The sequence below is a fragment of the Monodon monoceros genome, unplaced genomic scaffold (genome assembly GCF_005190385.1).
Source record: "Monodon monoceros isolate NGI ecotype Baffin Bay Population unplaced genomic scaffold, NGI_Narwhal_1 Super_Scaffold_7, whole genome shotgun sequence".
Taxonomy (NCBI): Eukaryota; Metazoa; Chordata; class Mammalia; order Artiodactyla; family Monodontidae; genus Monodon; species Monodon monoceros.
In genome coordinates, this window is record NW_021703784.1 from 26,527,490 (window position 1) to 26,551,998 (window position 24,509).

The 24,509-nt window shown below is 34.3% G+C and overlaps 1 protein-coding gene and 1 non-coding gene across 5 annotated transcripts in view; both read right to left on the reverse strand.

Annotated features, from left to right (window-relative positions):
• GRIA4 (glutamate ionotropic receptor AMPA type subunit 4) overlaps positions 1-24,509 on the reverse strand; it is a 521,547-nt gene that overhangs the window by 451,905 nt on the left and 45,133 nt on the right. The gene's annotated exons all lie outside the window — the stretch shown is intronic.
• TRNAE-UUC lies at positions 9,320-9,391 on the reverse strand. Its single transcript has one exon. It is a non-coding gene; the product is annotated as a tRNA-Glu (tRNA).

Below are 24,509 nucleotides of genomic sequence, written 5' to 3' on the forward strand. Positions count from 1 at the left end.
TATATTCATATGTAATTACCAAGTATTCATAGCAGGTGTGCAAAGGGAAATGTTCACCTCCCTCTATTTCTGCTCCCCAAGACTTCTTTTCTCTAGCAATACTAAAGTATTTGAACATTTCTGTGGTTATTAAAATATATTATCTTAAATTGAATCATTAAGCTCATCCTTCAGGGTCCAGAAAATGCAACATTTGCTCTTTCAATGTTCACTTAAAATTTCACCTTCTCTGTGAAACTTTTTTCCATCCTTTCCATTTAATTTTAACCGTTTATGATCAATGTCCTCTTTACATACTTCTATCTCTACATTTACACAACATTAGCACACTTCTTGGTCAACCTGTCTTTTTTTCCCCTCTTAGAAATGAAGCTTCTTGAAGATGAGATTTTACCCAACTCATTTGGTAGGCACAGCACCCACTGCAATGTTTAGCAGATACACTTCATAACAAGGTGAAACATTTCAGCAGCCAGAATTCCAGAGAGGGCTTTTCCTCATGAGAAAAGCAACACACTAGAGAATAGGATACTTTAATTCCACAGGTACACTGAGGTGGGAGGGTCATGTGTGACATCTAGAAGATTTTGGTAAGAGAGGGCTGCTGGGATTCATAGGACCAGGAAGGAGGACACCAAAGTGGAAACAGCATAGGGTGCAGGGTGGGCAGTGGAGAGGGCGAGGAGTAGCTGCCCTAAGTGTGAGACTTTGGAGTAAACAATATCCAATGCCACTGTAGGAAGTTTTGCCATGGGAAAAGCTGCACAAACCCTATATCATACCTCCATGAAATCTTTAAAATATAAATTGGTAAAACGCACTTTGGAATGTAACACATACAGTGAATATCTGTTGAACTCAGTAATGTGAACTATTTCCCTGCTCTAGAGCCACCTAAAATTAGTCACTTACTGTTCTTCACTCCTGCATGTTTCTACAGTATGCATCACAGTAAATTTTATTTTTGGTATTTATTTTTAATTTTACAAATGTTATATTATGATATGAGAAATAATGCTGAAGTTAACTTTTACCATCACTCACATACCTAGTTCTTTCCCCACAAGGAGCTACTATTATCAGTTCATGTATACATTTCTGACTTCTTACTATGAATTTATACACACACACGTACTCCTGTAAATATCTTGATTTGTTTTTATAGATATTTTAAAATATAAGATATCTAGTGAATATGTTCTACAAACCCAAAGAAACTTTTGTCCTATTCACTCAAATTCTTGCATAGTATTACAATGTAGTTTATTTAGCCATTACTGATGGAAGAACATTGGTTTGTTTCTCTAGTTTATCTAATGCAAACAATTCTGCTGTAAAATAATGAAATGGCCTTCTGTATACTTGTGCAGGTATTTTTCTAGAGCAGATACCAAAAGCTGGTTCCAAAAGAATATGCACCTATTTTTAATAATGCTATTTACTACAAAATTTCCTTATACAGTGGCCATAACAATTTTTTATCTATCAGTAGTGTAAGTGCTCACCTACTTCCTCTTATTCTTTCCAATACTTAACATCCTTATTATATACCACATTTTAAAAAGAACATTCTCTATTTTATTTATTAACATATGCCCTGTACCTAATATATTTTGGTTATTGGGTGTTTATTAAATACTTGTTGAATAAATTAATACATTTATAAATGTGACAAGACTACTGTGAAAGGATCAAAGGCATACTGATAATGTCTTTCATGTATTCTTAGAATCACTACAGTTAGTCTAGGAACAAATATTAATAAAACGACTAAATATATCTGGAATATAGATACATATCGTATTTTTTAAATTGGATAATTGAAATAGTATAAATATCAGAACATATAAATACTCACATTTGCCAAAAACCTGTGATTCCATAATTTAAAAAATGATTTTTGGATCCTGAAAATAAGACAGCACTATTATAGGAAATCAAATATTACAGAGAAGTAGATTTTCTGAGTCCAAGATTATAAAAAACACTGAAATTAATTGGATAATAACTCTAATGTTCGACGATCCTTATAGACCTCGTTCTTAAGAAAACAGTTCAAAAATTAAAACTGGGGCTTCCCTGGTGGCGCTGCGGTTGAGAGTCCGCCTGCCGATGCAGGGGACACGGGTTCGTGCCCCGATCCGGGAAGATCCCACATGCCGCGGAGCGGCTGGGCCCGTGAGCCATGGCCGCTGAGCCTGTGCGTCTGAAGCCTGTGCTCCTCAACGGGAGAGGCCACAACAGTGAGAGGCCCGCGTACCGCAAAACAAAAACAAAAATTAAAACTGAATTCCAATTGGGGAAGGGTATGACACCTGAGATAGAGTTTTTAAGTGTCAGGTTATGCTTTCTTTAAATTCCTCAGTGTTTTCTATTAAAAATTAAGCAAGAGGGCTTCCCTGGTGGCGCAGTGGTTGAGAGTCCGCCTGCCGATGCAGGGGACGAAGGTTCGTGCCCCGGTCCAGGAAGATCCCACATGCCGCGGAGCGGCTGGGTCCGTGAGCCGTGGCCGCTGGGCCTGTGCTCCGCAACGGGAGAGGCCACAACAGTGAGAGGCCTGCGTACCGCAAAAAAAAAAAAAAAAAAAAAAAAAAAAAAAAAATTAAGCAAGAGAGGAATTCTAAAGATTAATTAAATCTACTGGTCAATAAACTGTGCTTTGACTCCTAAATATTAAACTACTGTTCTTTGATTATGTCAATAAGCAGATGACTCAAGTAATTATATTCTTATGGAATTCAAAATGTGCAGAAGATTTCAGTTAAGAGTTACCCTGGGTCACAAATATCACACATTTTAAAAAAAGTTTCATACAAATAAGTGGCAGATAGCTATTTACAAAGAGAGCATCAGCACAAGGGGGAAGCAATTATCAATAGAAATTTTTATATGTTGACATCAATTCATACCTAATTACCTGAAAACAGAAATCAACTCAAAGTCTGTGCCATTAATTGACTAGCTTTCCTGAGTTTCAGCTACAGTGAAAATCTTGAAAAGAACATAACTCTCTGCCTGTCAGCTACTGTAAGAACATATCCCCAAGGAGCCCATTTAGTACTTTAAAAATGTTCTCCATGCGGAGATTTCCTTTTTTACCTAGGCACTTATGTCTTTAATTCACTACAAGTCCCTGAAGATTAAGAGAAGGTTAATACTTTCATCTGAGATGATGGCCTAGTGCTACTGAGGTTTTGATTTTACAACTGAGCTTCTCACCTGAATCAGCATTTGTTTTATTTTTCATGGCATAAAATATTTGTTTCATATTTACAGATAGGGCTACTAAAGTAACCCTCCATTTTCTTCTTGCAATACTCCTTTTTTAAACTTGGAAACTAGGCTTTCCTTTTGATGCATACTTTTAATTCCCAGTAGTAATAAATTCGATAATACAATATATATAGGCTTTGGAGGCAGTATACATATCTTAATGGAAATGCTGGAATAGCTGGGTTCACTACTTATGCAGACAATTTCAAAATTGCTGACATACTGAAACCATGTTGTACACCAGATAGAAATTCATAATTTTTGTCCATGACTGAATTGTAATGTAGCCTGTATTTGGCCACAGTGTTACTACTATCTTCAGAAGTCTACTCCATCCTTTTTCTTTCAACAAAAATCATCATAGGCAAATGGGTTTCTAAATCATCTAGTAGGTATCAAGTTATAGAGACGTGGACTTGGCTTCTTTGAATAAATTTAAAGATTACCCAATTCTCTTGCCACACACTCACACACATTGTCTACTTTGCTAAACTCATCTTAATCCAACATTGCTAAAATTAATTATAAAACTGATTTACTTGCATGGCAAAATGTTAATACACCATGGAATATACAGGTTATCAAAATACATACATAAACATGATTGCAAGAAACTGGTAGAATATTTCACTATTACATAGAAGAAATAGATATTTCAAGTACTATTTCTCCATTTCCACATATATTTTCACATTCTTCATGCTTCATATGTAATTCAGGTAAGTAACAGATTATACTTCAAATATAGAGGTAACTTTAAATGGATTACATATGCAGGTGGTTGTTAAATAGTCCTTTCCTTGAATCTCACTACATTAAAAAAAAATCTAGGAACACATGAAAATCCACTTACATTTAAAAAACATTAGATATACCCTGCTATTTAAAATTTTTGCCTTTAAAACTATATTCAATTGATCTCATAATTCGATGTAGATAACTTTAAGAAATAGTTTTATCAGTAATAAAGTTTCTGAATGTAATAATAAATAACTCATGTACCTGTTTTGAGTACTTTCTTGTCTTTAATTAAACAAATGTTAATTAATAGTCCAATATTTATTTTTAAGTAAGACTAATAAATACAATAGAGTTATTTCATGAGAGATGATTGTGGAAAAAATGAGAGTGGTAAATTGTGAGCTGACATCTTGTCATGCTCATAAAATTCATAGCAAATGGATAAAAGCCTTTTCCAAGTCCTAACAAAAGGCGGAGTAAAGAGTAAAACTGCTTCTTTTTCATATAGAAGAAAACATTTATTTTATTTGTATCAATTTATTAAGGGGTTCCTTCTACTTTTACATTTTGCCAACTCCAGTGCAAAGGTCGGGAAACTTATTTGGATTTGTACACTCTATTTTACATATGAATAGTTCTATGTTAATGTCACTTGCCATATAACACTTTAATCTGTGTTTTCAAGGTGGCTTCTTTTTTTTTTTTCAATTATTTTGTGAGCTACTTGGAGCCAGGAACCTAGTTTTAGGCTGGAGAGGGGAGTAGGAGTCAGATGGTGTTGACCTTTTCAGCCCCCTTCAGGTGGTTAGAGTTATTCTAAGAGCAAAGGGGATAGATTAGAATAGGTTAATTAGAAAAGTTAAGTGAACTATCCAATCTGATTTTCAATTAGGAAAGTTCAATTCAGCTACAAGGAAATATGTGACCTACCTAATCTAAAAATAAATTGTTAAATGAATGCTGGTATTTAATAAATATCTGTAATATGTATGAAAATTGATAACAAAACTATAAAAGTAGTAAACAAGTTTTAGATTGGTAAAAATAATCAGAAATTAGAAAAATAAATTTTTCTAATAATCCTTTAATTAACATATATTTTTTCTTATAGTACTCATAGGTTAACTAACTCATGGAGGTGACTGCATCTCTGGGTTAAATAACAGGTGGTAATTCAGTAAAATAAAATTATACCCAATTATTTGGCTCTGAGGATACCATTATCACTGTCACTACAAAGCAGTATTAAGCTCTGCATCAGAAAGTCGTTCTCAATTTTATGTTAAAATGTCAATCTATTTCTGCTGGACCACTGTACTTCTCTTTATGGGAAAGTTCCATAGTTGGGCTTTAGTATTAGAAAGTGTCCTTCAGTTTGTATTATATTTATAGTAAACTAAATACAGTAATATTAAAACTAATATTTTCTTTGGTAATTTATGAGCTACATTAACTCTATTTTTCCATTAACATTCCATTAGAGAAATTATTTTCTCTTTAGCTTTAAAGCAGAATGGGTAAGATCAAATATGCTTTCTAAAGGTGTTACTACAGAGAATACTCCTTTGATCCTCACAGAGCAGTTGGCCCAGATTTATGTGTAGAGTGGCCAATCAATGAATTAATTTTGATATTCAACTCATTTTAATTGTACACAATCCTTAAATGATAAAAGAATTGTAGTAACTGATTAAAAAGTTGTATTTTTCATAAGCCCCAATCATTCTATTTACATTAACTTAAAATTCTTTACTGTGCTATTCTATTTCATACTAAATGTCACTTTTGAATAATATATGTTCTCCAGAGTCAGCAGTTCAAAATTCCAGTTAGAGCAATTAAGCTGTTCTAGCTCCAGTGGTAAAGAAATAAATACTGCAGCATCATTTCTTGAAGGATGGTAGTAAATGGACACAGTCATCAGAAATCACCTGATATGCTTGTTAAAAAGCAAAATTCTGCACTCAGCAAAGGCCTCCTGAGTCAGCATCTGTGGTGTGTGGAGTCTGTGATGTACATTTTAACAGAGTCTATAAATATCAGTTGTAATAATGGAATAGAACTTTACCAGTATTAATAGATATTTCCTTAAGAGTAGGTGATATTATAATAATTGTCTAACCTTTCTTCCCCTAATATGATTCTTATTTTGAACCTCATTTGGTTTATTATCTACATCAGAAATGAAACTTCTGTTAACCACCTCCTCTGTATGGTCCTTTTAACTCCCTCTCATATTTCCCCAAGCCATTCTCTATTTTGAAAAGAAGGTATGGTAGGTAGAAAAATGGTTCCACAAAGACATCCATGTTTTGATCCCTGGAACCTGTGAATACAGGTTACAGAACTAAAGGGACCTTGCAGAAATGATTAATGTTAAAGACTCTGAGATGAGATTATCTTGTATTATCCAAGTAGGCCTAATCTAATCACATGAACAAATGAAAGCAAAGGAGCTTTACCAGAAGTGGTCAGAGAGGGAGAAGTATCTATGGAAGAAAGGCATAAGGATGCATCTGCATGTTGCAAATGGCATTATTTCATTCTATTTTATGGCCGAGTAGTATTCCATTGTATACACGTACCACATCTTCTTTCTCCATTCATCTGTTGATGGACATTTAGGTTGTTTCCACATCTTGGCTATTATGAATAGTGCTGCTATGAAAATAGGGGTGTATGTATCTTTTTGAATTACAGTTTTTTCTGGATATATACCCAGGAGTGGGATTGTTGGATCATATGGTAATTCTATTTGTAGTTTTCTGAGGAACCTCCATACTGTTTTCCATAGTTACTGTACCAACTTACATTACCACCAACAGTGTAGGAGGGTTCCCTTTTCTCCACACCTTCTCCAGCATTTGTTATTTGTAGACTTTATCACAGCCATTCTGACTGGTGTGAAGTGGTACCTCATTGTAGTTTTGATTTGCATTTCTCTAATAATTAGTGATGAACTATATCCAATAACCTGTGATAAACCATAATGGAAAAGAATATTAAAAAGAATGTATATATATATATATATATGTATATACACATATATATATACACACATATATATATACATATATATATGTAAAACTGAGTCACTTTGCTATACAGCAGTAATTAACACAAAATTGTAATTCAACTATACTTCAATTAAAAAAAAAATCACCTCGAAAAAAGAGATACATTGTTGTTATTTTTTAAGCTGAAAGAAAGGGACCAGGAGCCAAGGAATGCAGATGGCCTCTAGAAGCTGGAAAAGGCAAGGAAACTAATAAAACAGACCTGGGCTGCTGGAAAGGGATGAAGCCCTCCTGACATTTATTTTTAGCCAAGTGAGAGGCCTACCAGGCTTCTGATCTCCAGAATTATAAGAAAAAAAGATTGCTGTTTTAAGCCACTGAATTTATGGTAATTTATTTTGGCAGAAATAGAATATAGAAGGCATTGGCTATGTTTATTTATTTAGGATACAAGTACCTGTATGACTGGTATCTGTCATGAGAAAAAGATATTCTAGTTATTATCAATTTAGTTTTCAAATTTTAGCTAAAGTTGTTAGAGATTTACAAAATACACAATTGCATGTAACACACAAAGGTATTTAGAACTGAAGGCTATCACCAAAAATATCTTTGTTGCATACACTTTTAACTGCTGAAACGCTGAACTAGATTAATAGAAATAATCTTAAAGTTGATCTAGATCATTTACCACTTCTTAGCTCTGGTTGTCTTAGACAAACAGTCCCCCTTTCTGTGTACATCATTCTTTATCTGGAAAATCCATATGATAATGCCTGGCCATCATCCTTAGGGTCTCTGTTTGCAATTACGAAAAAGCCAACTGATGAACTTTAAAATGTCCTGAAAATATATTTTAAAATATTATAGTAAAATATCCATGGGAATTAAATTACCTCAAAATAAATCAATGTAAAAGGAAACAACAGAAGGATTTTCTGTGCGTCCTATACTTGAATACATAAGCACAATAAATCTTAAGGTTCTTGGTTGCTCCTAGAATCTAGAAGTAAATTTACTAAATAAATGATACTTTTAGTAACTCATTTTTTCTGGAGGTTGTCTTAAATTTTTATAATGCCTCGTATTTACTATGCCCATCGAATCTAAAGCGAAGAAGTGGTGGCTTGGGAATCCATAAAGTGTTTTCTGAACAATTCTTTCACTGGGTTAGAAACATAGATATCTATTTAAAATATGTAAAACAGATGTACTCATATAGGATCAGCAGCCTGTAGAAACAATTCTGGAAAATGTACATCTTTGGTCCCACTTAAGGGGGACTTAAGGGAGTTCTTTGGGAAGGACTAAAGACTGACAATATAAGATCATGTGGATATGAAACACATGATGTTCACTCACTCACAAACCTCCTTAATGTCAACAAACACTCTGCTGGGTACCTGATATACAGGAAAATATACACATATATTTAAAGTCTCTGATTTCCAAGTTTGATAAAGGAATAGGGTTGGGGAGACCAACAAGTTAACCATGAAGTGCAATGCATTGTGATTATCCTGTGATAAAGGATCAAAATAGATCTGTGAGAAAATAAATCATAGCATTTTACATTCTGGGTGAAAAAGTGAAGCTGGGCTTGTGTGAGAGATTGTGAGATTTTATTTGTTTGTATAAGGGTTTGGTTAAAGTATTCCCAGTCAGAAAGAGCAGCATGAATAAAAGCACAGTGACTGCACATCCTGTATGACTGAATTTGAAGGTAATAAGGAAAGAATTTTGAAGGTGATCATAAGGCAAGGATATTGTTTTTGTTTTAAACAAATGAATAAACAACATATATATGTATATGGCTATATATATATATTATACATATAAAATTAGATGTTTTTATTCTGGTATGGAAAATGAAGTCCAAAGAGATTAGTGTAAAGGTGGTACATGTGAAAAAGTTTATTGTAATAATTCAGCGAGAAGACAAAATTAGAACAGAGGCTATAAAAGTGGAAGAAAAGACACAGAATAAGAGAAATTCTGGGGGTATCATGGGTTTGGTGATTAATGTGTAGGAAGTGTGGGAGACATAAAAATGACTCCCAGTTTTCTGGCATATGTGACTGAAATGTATATACTCTAAAAAAAGCAGCAAATGATGGAGGAGTAAATTTTTTGGGGGCATTGTGCTAGGGACATCTAATTGGCAATGTCCAGCAGAATAAGGTTAGAAACAGATGAACAAAGCTCAGGAAAGATACTGGGATTAAGAATTCAGGTTTTATTCACTTTATTTTTTTTTTGGCCATGCTGTGTGTCTTGTGGGATTTTAGTTCCCTGACCAGGGATTGAACCTGGGCCACAGCAGTGAAAGTCCTGAGTCCTAACCACAGGACCACCAGGGAATTCCCTTTATTCACTTTTTAAACCAAGCTCAAAGGAGACTATTAGTTCTTTAATATTTTCAGATTTTTCAAATTGAAGTATAGTTAATTCACAATGTTGTATTAGTTTCAAGTGTACAGCAAGTGATTCAGTTATACATATATATACAGACATATATATATATATACACACACATTCTTTTTCAGATTCTTTCTCATTATAGGTTATTACAAGATATTAATATAGTTCCCTGTGCTATACAGTAGGTCCTTGTTGTTTTACCACTATCCCTTTTGGTAATAATCAGTTTGTTTTTTATCTCTGTGAGTCTATTTCTGTTTTGTAGGTAAGTTCATTTGTATAATTTTTTTTTTAGATTCCACATATAAGTGATATCATATGATATTTGTCTTTGACTTACTTCACTTAGTATGATAATCTCTACTGTGTGGCAAAGGATTACTTGTGCAATTAAAAATAGTAAAAATCAAACAAATAAAACAAGAGGTCATTTCTTTCTGAGATATTTTTCAAAACAGTCTAATGATATGGGTTATGCCAGTCCTTGACACCCTCATTTTCATTTCCATTCTACACCACTTTGATTTCTAGGCATTGACTGCCTTTTGCAGTTATCAATTCTCTATGTTTATCACCATAGTAGTTTATATCATAATCTCTAATAAACATTAAATCCAGAGAAGATAAATGTAGGGTATTTTCATACAAGGTACTTTGCCATCAAATCTGCTTTATTTGGTGGAAGCAAACAGAATCCAGCACAAGGTATATAGCTACTTGGCCTTTGCTTAATTAAAAAAAAAAAAAGTATGAAAGTTGAATTACCCTGCCTGCAATATGTGCATAAATGGCTCTGAATATGGGTAGTTATGTTGTGTGGCTTTGAAAGTATTTTCACTATAGCTAGAGAGGCCTGTTTGTAGGAAGTATTTAATGCCTTTTGTTTCATGCTCCACTTGAACAACTGAAGAGACTGAGCAATCTTGAGACCATGTGTTTCAATACTCAGTGGAGAGAGTAGATAATCAATTCAGGAAGATGCTTAAGAAATTGACAGTTTAAGCTTGACCAAAAAGAAGCATGACTTTTTTTTTAAGTCAAAAGGGGTGTTCAGAAGCAAAAACAAACAAAGGAAGAAATTAAATAATGTTTCATATAAGGCAGATGCTGATCAGGTTAAGAAGTTAAAACCAAACAGAAAGAAAGCCAGTATAATTTAGGTAAGGTAACCACAACATCTACTTAGCTTTTCTTTTATGAATAACTAATTCAAAAATGATCAGAGTAACACATACCAGATACTAAAGATTCTCTTCAGTAACTTAATCATACAATTTGAATAATACAAACAAAATTAACAATAAACCTATGCCAAACACTGACTCAATTAGGTATAATCATTATCTCATATTTTAAAAAAGAGATTAAGTTTTCCAGAATATCTGCTTAAACCAGTTAATTCAGAAGTCATGAAGGAGTACTTTCATGTTAATATCTACATGAATGAATCTTTGATAAAATATAGTTTATTTCTTGTCATCTTTCCCCCATAGTTTTCCATAGAGAGTTAGGAAGGACATCATAAACATTTATGGAAATATATATTAGCACTAACATAGTACACAGCACATAATAGATATTCAATAAATATTGTTTGAATGGATCAGTGAAAAATAGGGTACAATTGATAGAAATTAAAATAAGTTGTTCTTTGAGATTTATATCAAATAAAATGGTTTCTTTCATTTTTTGTCCCTTGAGAGAGCAAAACAATGGTTATTAACACACTGTCATTAATAACTACATTTTAAGAACTCTCAGGTTGTGGTTTAAAGTATTTAAGTACACAGTCTCACCTATCCACAGCCCTCACTTTGCCTCTAAACAGAAAAACATTAAAATAACGCAAATTGTTTTTTAAAAAGGTGGAAAGACCCTTGGTTTTGATAAATAACTGAATTTCACTTGATTATTCCTAGTTGTTATTCCATGTTCAGGTGAAAACTATGACTAGGATCCTTCTTGGCCAAAAGCATCCATCTATCACATACCTGCATGCAAGTAAGCATAAACGTTCTTCAAAAAATGGATGGAGACCAAACTTTGTGTACTATCTTTCTGTGAAAATACTTTATCAGCATTAAATTCATTGTAGGAAGTGTCTCACAAATAGATGTGATGTATTAACATATTCCTAATTTCATCTGAATACTTATGAAGTCATTTTGACATAAATTGTTCCCCAAAGGAGAGTTTTTGAATTCAAGTAAGAGTTGAGAAATTAGCAGTGCTTTATATATTTTATTTTGGCTCTGTAAAAAACAAGAATTAATTAATAGCTTTGTTTATATACTACAGTCAGATAAATCACTTCACACTTGTGCTTCCTACTTTCTGGCCTCCTTTCATTTCCAGTTCCCAGTACCTTGTATTATGCCCTAGTTCCTTGCAGCATCCCACCTGGTCTTGTGCCAATGCCTTTCTCCATGGACAGTGCTACAACAATAAAGAGTAATGGTTAAAAACCTGAAGTGAGAGTCAGCATGGGTAGGTCCAAATAAATGGAGTTGCCTTTTTGTTTTGTTTATAGTTTCTTTTGCTATGCAAAACTTGTAAGTTTGATTAGGTCCCTTTGTTTATTAATACTTTTATTTCTATTGCCTTGGTAGACTGACCTAAGAAAACATTGTTACAATTTATGTCAGAGAATGTTTTGCCTATGTTCTCTTCTAGGAGTTTTATGGTGTCATGTCTTATATTTAAGTCTTTAAGACATTTTGAATTTATTTATGTGTGTGGTGTGAGGGAGTATTCTAACTTCACTGATTCACATGTGGTTGTCCAGCTTCCCCAACACCACTTGCTGAAGAGACTGTCTTTTCTTCACTGTATATTATAGCCTCCTTTGTCATAGATTAATTGACCATAGGAGTGTGGGTTTATTTATGGGCTCTCTATTCTGTTCCATTGATCCATATGTCTTTGTGCCAATACCATGCTGTTTTGATTACTGTGGCTTTGTAGTATTGTCTGAAGATGGGGAAGGTTATGCCTCCTGCTTTGTTCTTTTTCCTCAGGATTGCTTGGGCAATTCTGGGTCTTTTATGTTTCCATATAAATTTTAGGATTATTTTTTCTAGTTCTGTGAAAAACCTCAAGGGTAATTTGATAGGGATCACATTAAATAGGTAGACTGCTTTGGGTAGTAGGGCCATTTTGACAATATTAATTCTTCCAATCTGAGAGCATGGGATATATTTCCATTTCTTTGAATCATCTTCAGTTTCCAGTATCAATATTTTACAGTTCTCAGCGTATAAGTCTTTCACCTACTTGGTCAGGTTTATTCCTAAATATTTTTTTGGATGCAACTTTAAAAAGGATTTTTTTTTAACTTTCCCTTTCTGAGATATCATTGTTCATGTAAAGAAATGCAACTGATTTCTGTATGTTAATCTTGTATCCTGCTACCTTTCTGAATTCATTTATCAGTTCTAGCAGTGTTTGTGTGGATTCTTTAGGGTTTTCTATATAGAATATCATGTCATCTGCATATAATGACAATTTTACCTCTTTCCTTCCAATTTGGGTACTTTTTACTTCTTTTATTTGTCTGATTGCTGTGGCTAGGACTTCCAATTCTATGTTGAATAGAAGTGGTGAGAGTGGGCATTCTTGTCTTGTTCCAGATTTTAGCAGGAAGGCTTTCAGCTTTCCATCAGTGAGTATTATGCTGGCTGTGAGTTTGTCATGAACAGCTTTGATTATGCTGAGATATGGTCCCTCCATACCCACTTTGGTAAGAGTTTTTATCATGAATGGATGTTGAATTTTATCAAATATTTTTTTTTGCATCTATTGAGATGATCATGTGGTTTTTACCTTTTCTTTTCTTGATGTGGTTTATCACATTGATTGATATGCATATGTTGAACTATCCTTGACCCTGGGATGAATCAAACTTGGTCATGGAGTATGATCTTTTCTATGTGTTGTTGGATTTGTTTTGCTAATATTTTGTTGAGAATTTTTGCATCTATATTCATCAAAGATATTGGCCTGTAATTTTCTTTCTTGGTAAGTGTCTTTGTCTGATTGTGGTATCAGGGTGATGACAGCTTCACAGAATGACTTTGGGAGTGTTCCTTCCTTTTCAATCTTTTGGAAGAGTTTGAGAAGGATTTGTGTAAGTTCTTCTTTGTATATTTAGTAGAATTCCCCAGTGAAGCCACCTGGTCCTGGACTTTTGTTTGTAGGGAGTATTAATAATGTAATAAACAGTATAATAATGTAATAGATTCTATTTCACTTCTAGTGATCAATCTGTTCAAATTATCTGTTCCTTCTAGATTCAGTTTTGGTGAACTGTATATTTCTAGAAACTTGTCCATTTCTTCTAGGTTGTCCAATTTGTTGTCATATAATTGCTCATCATATTCTTTGTTAATTTTGTTTACTCTTCCAAAGAACCAGCTCTTGGTTTTATTGACTTTTTTCTATTGTTTTTTAATCTCTATTTTATTTATTACCTCTCTGATTATTATTTCCTTCCTTCTGATGACTTTAGTTTTTGATTGTTCTTTTTTTTCTAATTACTTTAGGTGGTAGCTTAGGTTGTTTATTGGAGATTTTTTGTTTTTTGAGGAAGGCCTGCATCACTATGAACTTCCCACTAAGAACTGCTTTTCCTGTATCCCATAGATTTTGTATCATTGTGTTTTCATTGTCATTTGTCTCAAAGTATTTTTTAATTTCCTCTTTGATTGCATTGCTAACCCTCTGGTTTTTCAGTAGCATGTTGTTTTGTCTCCATGTAACTGTTTCTTTTTTTAAATTTTCTCATTTCTTTTTCTGTGGTTGATTTCTAGTTTCATGCTGTTGTGGTCAGAAAAGATGCTTGAAATAATTTCTATCTTCTTAAATTTGTTGAGGCTTATTTTGTTTCCTAACATGTGGTCAATCCTAGAGAATCTTCCATGTGCACCTGAAAAGAATGTGTACTCTGGTCTTTTTGGATGTAATATCCTGAAAATATCAATGAAGTCTAACTGTTCTATTGTATCACTTAGGGTCTCTGTTTTCTCTTAAAAGGCAAGTCCTGTTATCTCTATTGATTTTCTGTCTAGAGTATCTGTCCATTGATGTGAGCTGGGTGTTAAAATCTCCTCCCATCAATTTCTCCCTTTATGTCAGTTAGTATTTGTTTTATATATTTGGGTACTTCTATATTTGGTGCATATCTATTAATGAGTGTAATATCCTCTTTTATTGATACTTTTATCATTATATAGTGTCTTTCTTTATCTTTCTTTATGGCCTGTGTTTTAAAGTCTGTTTTGTCTGATATGAGTGTTGCTACCACCAGTTTTTTGACATTTCTGCTTGCATGAAATATCTTTTTCCATCCTTTCACTTTCAATCTATATGTGTCCTCATCCTAAAATGGGTCTCTTGTAGGCAGCATATTGTAGGCTCTTATTTTATTATCCAATCTGCCACTCTATGTCTTTTGATTGGAACATTTAGTCTATTGACTTTTAAGGTAGTTATTGATAGATACATATTTATTGCCATTTTAAACCTTGTTTTCCAGTTGTATTTTTTTTTCTATGTTCCTTTCTTTTTCATTTTGTGGTTTGATGGTTTTCTTTTGTATTATGTTTGTGTTTTTGTGAAATTATTGTGTTTTTGAATTGGGTAACATAAAAACACATTACCCTGTTTTTCAAGTATGTTAAACCCTTCCTATATCTACTTGCTTTAGACTGGTAGTCATATAGGCTCAAACACATTTTAAAAAATCTACCCTCCACATTTTATGATTTTTTGATGTCCACTTTTACATCTTTATGTTTATCTTTTTTGCTGTTCATTGTGGTTATTTCTTTCACAAAAATTTTTTGATTTTTTAAAAAAAATCTGTGTTCTGGCTTATTTAAGTGATTTACATTACATGTGGGATTTTCTCTTTCCTACAGATTTTTGCTTCTTTTCCATTTAGAGAAGACCTTTTAGTGTTTCTTTTAGAATAAGTTTAGTATTGCTGTATTCTTTTAGTTTTTGCTTGTCTGAGAAATTCTTTTTCTATCCTTCTATTCTAAGTGATAATCTTGCTGGGTAGAGAATCCTAGGTTGCAGGTTTTTCCCTTTCAGGCCTTTGAATATATCTTGCACTCCCTTCTGGCCTGCATTGTGTCTGTAGAGAAATCAGCTGATAGCCTTTTGGGGGTTCCTTTGAAATTATTTTTTTTCTCTTGCTGCCTTTAAAATCCTCTCTTTAACTTTTGCCATTTTAATTACAATATGTCTTGTTATAGGTCTGTTTGGGTTCATCTTTTGGGGGACCCTCTGTACTTCCCATACACAGATATCTGTTTTCTTCTTCCAATTTGGGAAGTTTTCAGTTATAATTTCTTCAAATACATTTTTGATATCCTTTTCTCTTTCTTCTCCTTCTGGGATCCCTATTATGTGTAGATTGGCAAATGTTATATTATCCCATAGTTCTCTTGTATTGTTTTTCTTTCATTTGTCTTTCTGTCTGCTGTTCTGATTGGATGATTTCCATTATTCTATCTTCCAGATCACTTATCATTCTTCTGCATTATTCAATTTGCTATTTATTGCCCTTAGCTTGGCTTTTGTCTTGGCAAATGAGTTGCCTAAGTTTTCTTGGTTCCTCTTTATAGTTTCTCATTCCTTTTTATAGTAATCTGCTTTTCTATCAATAGCCTTTCTTAATTCCTTCAGTATTTTCATTTCCTCCTTTTTGAACTTGGTATCTATTAGACTGAAAAGGTCTCTTTCATTGTTTGCTCTTTCAGGGGAATTTTCTTGATATTTTAATTGGGAGTGGTTCCTCTGCTTCTTCATTTTACTTATATTTCACTGAGTCTATGAGTTTGGGGGAAACAGTTATCCATTGTGGTCTTGGAGGGCTGCTTTTATGTGCGAGCATCCCTGTGTAGCATGAGTGGCTTTAATATTTTTGGTGTGAGGGCCGTTTTTAGTATGGATGCCTGCTGCATCTTTCCTCAGTGTATGCTGACCTTTACCTCCTTGATCGTGGGTGTGACTGGTGGTGTTGTTACCAAAGCCTGCACTGGATACTAAATGGAGTCTCCTCTTTGCTCTGTTGTTGTCACAGCCCTGCCAGGGGCAGGGTCTGCTCCTTAGTTGTTGTAGTAGAAGCCCCCAGATCCATTTCTGAGCTGCAGTGTGACGTAGGTGGGATTGGAGCACTCCTCTTGTGAGAGGAGCCACTGAGTAATCCTCTGCTCTCCACAGAGGACTGCATTCTGTGGTGTTGCCTGTCACCCACTGCACAGGCTCACAAAGTGCACTGTTGTTGGCACTGCCCTTGGCCCTGCCTCAACCATAGGAATGCAGGCAATTGGCCCTGGTGTCCCTCAGGTGCTGTGTTTACAAATCCACCAGAGATTGTAGGTGTATTTCCACTGAAGTCAGGTACCACGACAGCAGTCATGCACCTGGACCTGCCTTGGGAGCTATGGAAGCAGCACAGACCCTGGCATGACCTCCACATATTCGTGCCCACTCAGCCTATGGTTGCTAATGCTAGACTTGCCTCAGCCACAGGAGTACCTGTAGTCCACTGGGATGTCCGGCAGAAAGCCCCAGAGGCTGTAAACCTGTGGATCACACACCTGCAGGGAGAGGGCTTAGATTTCATCCCTGCTTCCTAAGTCACATGGTCCCTGGGAATCAGCTCAGATTTCAGCCCTGCCTCTGCATGTGGGCAACCCGCAGGCATGTGCAGGATTTCAGAGCTCGTATAGGTGGTGCTGTGCTGGCTGAGAGTGTGCTGAGAAAAAGGCTGCTATGGGGGGCTCTTTCCTTCCCTTCATGCACCTGTTAACAATGGTGCTTCCCTTTCTTGATGGGCCTGGTCTTCTTCTATGTACACCCCTAGATGCAGCCTGTATCACACTGCAGCCACTTCAGGCTGTCTCCACACAGTCAATCCCAGTCCTTTCCCTAGGTCTGTCCTCTGAAACCCAAGTTTCAGCACTGAGCCTTTGCCCACACTAGCAGATGCACGTATTGGACTGGGGAGTGCAGGGAGGTGGCAGGGACCTTCTGTGTGGTACTGCCTGCTGCAAACTGGCTTCTGCACTCTCCTCTGAGTCTCTGAAGTTAACGTTTTTGTCCCAGATGACCTCCCCACTGGTGAAGGGGTTTCCCTGGGTGTGGGAACCTTTCATCTTTCATAGCTCTCTCCCAGGGGTGCAGGTCCCATCCAGATTCCTCTTTTTATTTCTTGTCTTTCATCCTACCTAGTTAGGTGGAGATCTTTCTTGCAATTTTGGCTGTCTGAGATCTTCTGCCAGTGTTCAGTAGGCATTCTGTGAGAACTGTTCCACAGGTAGATGTATTTTGATGTATTTGAGGGAGGAGGTGAGCTCCACGCCCTCTTATTCCACCATCTTGATTGGAGTCCCCGTTGACATCTTATCTGATTTAACCACTTGGTCACACGATGATTTATCCTCTGAAGACAGACCAGAATATTGCTGCCTTGTACAGAGGGGTAATGAAATCACACTAGTTTAACAAAATAAGGTTTTAATTGGTTATTTTAGCAAGTTATTTTACAGAGAGAAAAGACGGCTGGTTCTGCCACAGAAGTGCCAGATAATATTTGTGGCAATGTGCATCAAAGCTACAAAATACATATAATATAGCTAGAGTTATCATTTTAATTTATACATCAGTTTATGTTGCTTTCCTGTTTTACCCCAACTTGAGATAAAAATCAAAGCTCCTTATTCTGGTTTTCAAAGTCCTTACATGCCCATAGCTCTTGGATCTCATCTGTTCCATTTTCTTTCTTACTTGCCACCCTGTCTTCATGCTGGAAACACTGGTTTTCCTTCTGTTTCAAAACCAACAAGCTCATTTTTATCACAGGGCTCCTAGTTTGGACTTTCTTTTTCCTAATCTTCACTTGTCTGACTCTGAGTCATTCACATCTTTGCTAAAAATGGACTTCAAATGAGAGACCTTTCCTAACCACTCGCATCACTAGAATCTACAAGCCATGGAAGCAACACCTTGGCTGCCTTTTCTCTAAGGTATCCCCAACATCTTGATTAGTTCACTCTGTACACTAGACACTCAATACATTATTTGTTGAGTAGTGGAATAATCACTTACTATGTGATAGTCTCTGTGCTGCTAGTGACATAGAGCATTTCATTCAGTCTTCCTAACAACCCTACCAGGTAAATATTATTATTATGATTTATAACTAGTAAGGGCCCAGATTCACCATCTGGTGTGTCTGGCTCCAGAACTCTTATTTTTTCACTAACCTACTAGCAAAGATGAATGAAAACTTGAGCACTGTGAGTACTATTATTATCTCCACTTTCATGTCATATTATACAGATGTCTATTGAAGCAATTGTCACTTTAAAGCATATTTACAGGGACTTCCCTCATGGTGCAGTGGTTAAGAATCCTCCTGCCAATGCAGAGGACTGGGGTTTGAGCCCTGGTCCGGGAAGATCCCACATGCCGTGGAGCAACGAAACCCGTGCACCACAACTACAGAGCCTGTGGTCTAGAGCCCATGAGCCACAACTACTGAGCTCACGTCCCACAACTACTGAAGCCCATGTGCCTAGAGCCCGTGCTCTGCAACAAAGAGAAGCCACCACAATGAGAAGCCTGTGCACTGCAACAAAGAGTAACCCCTGCTCGCTACAACTAGGGAAAGCCTGTGCATAGCAATGAAGACCCAGCACAGCCAAAATAAATTAATTAATTAAGTAAATAAATTTATTAAAAAAACATATTTACATGTTGATTTTCCACATGTGACTATGAGTTCCTTGGGAGTAATGACTGTGCCTTATTTATCTATATAACTCTGATGCCTGGAACATAGATTTGCAATGAATATTTGTTGAAGAAATAGATGAATTTAGACAATTTCTATTACTAAAATGAGATCTTTTTGTTGAAGTTATGTATTGAAGAGAGCTTTATAATACAATGAATTTTCTTAACCAAGTAACTTTTGACTCAGAAATCTTATGCACTTAAGATATATAAACTTCTCCATATTGAAAATTGGTTAAGTTGATGTACTTGATATAAAGGATTTATGTTTTTCAAGACAGTTATTCTTTTAAAGATTTTTCATTCTCTGAGACATGTTTATAATAATTACTGGTATTCGATAACAATGTTTCTTCATAAAGGTATAAGGACACTTTGTATTATCTGCTATGTAAACATTTTTGGCAAAATCGCTTTTGTTCACTAATTTCTAGAAACTATTTTATTATGTAGTATTTTGCTTTCTGTGTCATAGCTGTAAACAGCAGAGGATTTAGTGTGAGAGAGAGTGTGAGTGCCACTACAATGATACCTCCATCTGTAGTTTAAAGAACATAGATATGTCTCTCCATCATTCTTTTCACTGACTCTGAGGAAATCTCAGCCTCAGCCTGTAACTTCTTTTTTTCTGACTTCAACCATTATCTTTTCTGAAATGTTCAACTTTTTCCTACATCATTTACTTTCACCTTTCTATGAATCCCTTTTTATTATGTAGAATTTGCTTTGCCATGTAGTATTTTCCATCTTTCTCAAAATTCTACTTCAGAATAAGTATAGAGTAAAATTTTTTTCTCTAAAAATTCAATACTTTCACTTTACTATAGACTTGTTTACTATGGTCTAGTCCTATTGATCTGACTGATCTCCCTTTCCTTCTTAACTTAACTTCCTCACTTTGGTCTATTAGCATTCTCAATTCCCATCCTATCCACCCTATGAAATGGATATTTCATAACGGTTATATAAGATGATATGGTGGACTGCCAAATTTCTAATTGTGTATAGAGTAGCTTAAATGTACATGACCCATTATTACTCTATGACAAATAAAATCTCATCTGCTTTGTTAAGTCTTGCCTGATTTGCCACATCACATTCTTTTAACCTTGTCAAATACTATTGAGTTCATATTTTTAAATACATTTGGTGTGCACACACACACATACAGGCACACACACTTTGCATAGTTAAAAGTCTTATCACCTCAAATTTACAGTTCCTTAATGGTTCTATTAGAATAAATTCATTAAGTTTTTTTTATTATTGAAATATATGAGTATGATTTTCAGAAAAATCAAGTGGTATAGAAAGTCCTATAATGACAAGAAAATCTCTTGTCTCATCTTTCCTTAACCAAATCTTCTCTAGGGGCAACTATGCTTGCAAAAAATATTACTTAACCCCCATATCCTGTCACCCAAATTTCATAATCATCAAGAATTTACCATACTACTTATATATTCCCCTTCTTTTGCTCCTCCTGTCTCAGCTGGATTATATTTAAAAGCAAAGCCCAGACATAATGTTATCTCATCATTTTTATACATCAGTCTGTACAAGGAATTAAGGATCAATTTCTTTAAAAGTATGTAAATTTTCACCATCTAATATGATGACCTTATCTTACCTACACAGTTAATTCCTTGATTTCATCTAATATCCAGCCCATATTCTTATTTTCCTATTTATCTCAAAATGATTTTTTCCCTAAAAAGGCTGATTGAATCAGAATCTAAACAGGATACATATATTATATATTACGTATAGTTTTTTGGTGACTTCAGAAGTTACTAGGGACAAAGAATGTTCTGATGATATAATTAGTGGTTTTAGTCTTAAATTTATGTTCTTTTCACTGAATTATCTTTTTTTGTTGTGGTATTTTTTTCTGATATTCTTTTAATATTATGTTACAGGTTTTCCTCAAAAGTCTGGTGCCTATTTGTTCATATTTTAGAATAAAGCAATAAAAAATTGACTGGGACTCTGGACATGGTAGGAGTTTGTCAATTAGAGGTTTTATTTGAGGCTGTATGTTGGGAGAATTTTGGCCTGAAGTAACACAATAATTAAATAAAATGCCTTAAACAGTGTGGAACAACTAGAAATATGAAGGTAGGTTATTCCAGGGTTAATTCATAAGTTCATTGATGCTATTTAGGGAAGAGGTCATAGGCTTAGCCCTTAGTCCCAAAAGGCTGTGGCAATTCCAGGTATCCTAGGTAGACATGACAAATATGATAAAGAAAAAAGATGTTTTCTCCTAACACTCTTTACTTTAGTGAGAAAAACCTTCCCCAGAAGTCTCTCAAGACTTCCTCCCATCCAACTTATCAGGGCTGGGTCAAATGCTCGTGACCAAGATATAAGGGAGTCTTCAAAAGTGAGTATTTGGCACTTTTACCTTTGATGGTGACAGACATCTCTTCCAATAAGGAAAAGTGTGGGGGTTGACATAGGTGACATTTGGGTTAATAACCCAAGCAGCTGTCACATGGGGGTGAGGAACGAACTAATATTATGGAACTTCCAGGTATTTTTGTTTCATGAATCTCCTTGGAGTTTGGCTAAATTCATTGGTTCCTTTTTGGCTTTGTTTCTGTGAACATTTTGGGATCTACTGATGGCCTTTCCCCACTACCTCCATCAATGTGGATTTATATCTTTTAATTATTTGAATATCATTTTTAGGGTTTTGGAAGAAGAGATTAATGTGTGAATTCAGTCTATCATCTTGACCTGAAAGTTTAAAATTCAAATTCAACAGGAGTTTTAATTACCAACCTACCTTTCAAGTCACAATTAAGGAGGAAATTATGAGTTTATTACATTCTGCTACTTTTCCATAGACAACATCTCTTAGAAACTTCCTTCAAAAATTCAACAAAGATTTGTGGAAGTCGTTGTTCATTTCATACTTGAATCCTATATCCTTCTAAATTTTTTCTTGACAATATGAAATATCACAGCCAAAATAATTTCTACTACCTGTTGTTTTATTTGTCAATAATTTTCCCTTCAGACCCTTATTTCTTTCTGCATTAATTTAAGCATATTGAATTCATAGACCTCCACCAGTTTGTTCCCACAGAAATCACCCCTCTTAATCCCACATCTTTTTATCTAAAATAGTGAACTTTCTCTTTTCTTTTTCTAGACACACTTCAGATTTTCCTTTGTAATACAGTAGATCATTTTATGAATTCCAGGCCATTTAAAACACTCTGTTTAAAGATCAGTTACTTATTTTTCTGAGCTTTATTTTTACAATGTAGACTACAGGTTTTAAAAGAAGAAATCTCTTCAGTATAAAAAATGAAAATTCAGCTCTTTCATTCTTTATCCTATAAACTCATGGCATGTAGCATATTCATCTAGAGACATCTTAACTTAAACCTAAAAGAGATGCACTTAAATATTTATTCAGCCCAAATATTTGTAATTTATTATAATACCTACTGCATTAATGGTACTCCTCTATGAAAAATCATGATGCTTTTTGATAAAGGACAATTTAGTCCAAGCTCAGCATCTTACCTCTGCATAAATGCTTCAGGTTTCTAGATACATTCACAGCAGAAAGTATAACATTTCTATACCCATAAGTAAGCACTAAAAATAAATAATAAGTTCAACCTCTTTTTAAATTAAGAAACTCACTTTGTACTTTATAAAATTAGTTTTGCCATTTTCTTCAAACAGGTAAAGGATGTTTTCATCACTATTTCTCTCTGTAAATACTAAGTTGAAAATTTAAGTATATAAGTATATAAATTGTTTAATAAATTTAATCTTTTCTGGTACATGGTGATAATGTCCATCACATAACTTGAATGTTGAAATATATATATATAGTCAATTTCTATACATACTTAAGTAATACTGCTGATTACTTGGAAACTAAGAAATACCAGACACACAAACATTTTGTAAGTTGAGACTATATGACATTTATATGAATAGTCTTCAACTTTTAAATTTTCCTATATTTATGAAATATGCTAGTTAATAGTTTCTCTAAAAAAAAATTTTAAATAAGGAATTTAATGATAAAATAGTTGTAAACACAAATATTTAAATTAAAAGATATAATAAAAATCTAATGTTATTTTTGATGACAGAGAAAATGCCTTCCATCTGTACTTTCTTTAAATATATAAATCATATTTTTCCTTTTCATATTTAAGTTAATCTAATTTTGCATAAACAACAAAACACATTCCTTTCAAATAGACAACTTTGATTTAGACTCTTAAATTAATGTACTTACTAAATAAAATGCAAGATTCATGCCAAACTTCAATCAGAAAGTCCAATACGCAGTTGTATATTTTTGTATATGTTGTTCACTTATCACATAATATACATGTCACTATTTAAACCATTAACCCCATAATCATTGCTTTAAGTTACATCCTTTGAAGGTGAAATTTCCATATAGAGGAAGAGTTTTATAGCAGCAAACAATAAACAGATTCTAATATTTCTAAGAATAGAGTCCACATTTTCTCTATGTCCTGTAATCCACTGCTTCTTGCTTGTCACTTGTCTTTACTTTGTGGCTGTCCAAGACACACTGAAGTGTTATGTTTATGATGCAATATATATACTCTTCAAGAATTTTCCATACCTTCTAAACATAGATTTTACAAAACTGAATGACTATAAAGTAACTCTATTGATGAGACATCAGTATTTACTAACTCTAAATAAAGGAAATATTTTGCTCTCCAAATACAGATATAAATCCAGAAGAAACTTGCTGAGTGTTGAAAAGGGCACATATATTCGAAGGAAAATTTTATCTTTCCTGAAGAAGAGAGCTGTCTTCTCAGTACTGAACATGAGATACATTTTTAATTTTAATTAAATTCCAGTTCTCAGTTCACATAGCCATTGAGCTACATGAGTGACAACATCCACTGTTCCAATGAAAATTAAGTCTCTTGTTCAGTAGAAAAGATGAACCAATTTTCTGAGAATCTGAATTACTATTTAGTAGAAAGTCTCAAAAATATATCAAAGTTGTATCAAATAGATCCTTATGAAGATGAACAATATTTGAAAGTGGAAGGGAACAATGGAATGCAACTCTACTTACTCTGAAGTATCATCCTAGTCAGGCAAATTGACAAGGTCAAGGGTGAAGACTGTTGACGCTTACAAGTTCACAATAAATATGTCATGTCAATTGATTGACAATACCAATAAAGCCACAGTGAAAATGTACTGGATATGTCCTAGGTA